A 970-nucleotide genomic window follows, 5' to 3' on the forward strand; every position below is an offset into this window, starting at 1 on the left:
GTGTTTTTACTGTAAATGATAAGCGGTTTATGATACTTGTTTTTTAATTTCGTGACTTTGTAGAACCTTCCACAGCGGCACAACCGACAACACCAGTGACAACTTAATTTCAAGATTAATTATCAGTTTTAGCTGAAATTGAAATGCTTACACGAGTAGTAATTATGATATATATTTTTTTTTATTTCTATAGAACCTACCACAGCAGCACCACCTACAACATCAGTGACAACTGAGGGTAGGTACCTGACTCATAGAAAAGAAGATTCTATTTCTATTTTTTAAATGTTCGTTATTATTATCTAATATTTAATAATTGCATTTAGTGTTAAATGTGTTCCATATGTGTTTGATCCAATGACGGGGTAATAATGTGAAGCGCTTAGAGGCTTTGTTAAGGCATTAAGCGCTATATAAGAACTACATATTTCTTTTTTTTTTTTAAATATATGTATATGCTTACTGTACATGATAAGTGTTTATTATATATTTTTAATTTTATAACTTTACAGAACCTACCACAGCAGCACAACCGACAACGTCAGTGACAACTGAGGGTAGGTTTTTGACTCATGCCAAAATTATTATTTTAAGATTAATTTACAATAATAGCTTAAATTTAAATGCTTAGAGTAGTGAAATATAAAATAGTTTATTATTTTATTTCTACAGAACCTACCACGGCAGCACCACCGACAACGTCAGTGACAACTGAGGGTAGGTTTTTGACTCGTGCCAAAATAAATATTTTAAGATTAATTTGCAATAATAGCTTAAATTTAAATGCTTAGAGTAGTGAAATATAAAATAGTTTATTATTTTATTTCTACAGAACCTACCACGGCAGCACCACCTACAACATCAATGACAACTGAGGGTAGGTACTTGACCCCTACAAAAAAATATTTTTATTATTCCTTAAATATTCGTCATTATTATCTAATATATATGCTTATTGTACTTGATAAGT

At 30.3% G+C, this 970-nt stretch overlaps 1 long non-coding RNA gene across 2 annotated transcripts; it reads left to right on the forward strand.

Moving 5' to 3' along the window:
- The first annotated feature begins 192 nt into the window (after positions 1 to 192).
- Positions 193 to 878, forward strand: LOC117110168. Of its 2 annotated transcripts, XR_004445637.1 has the most exons (4): positions 193 to 238; positions 513 to 557; positions 673 to 717; positions 833 to 878. It is a non-coding gene; the product is annotated as an uncharacterized LOC117110168 (long non-coding RNA). The 2 variants fall into 2 exon arrangements; XR_004445636.1 differs by lacking the exon at positions 673 to 717.
- The last annotated feature ends 92 nt before the right edge of the window (positions 879 to 970 follow it).

Source organism: Anneissia japonica, unplaced genomic scaffold, assembly GCF_011630105.1.
Source record: "Anneissia japonica isolate Jap-2015-1 unplaced genomic scaffold, ASM1163010v1 scaffold4090_len970_cov121, whole genome shotgun sequence".
NCBI classification, from domain to species: Eukaryota; Metazoa; Echinodermata; class Crinoidea; order Comatulida; family Comatulidae; genus Anneissia; species Anneissia japonica.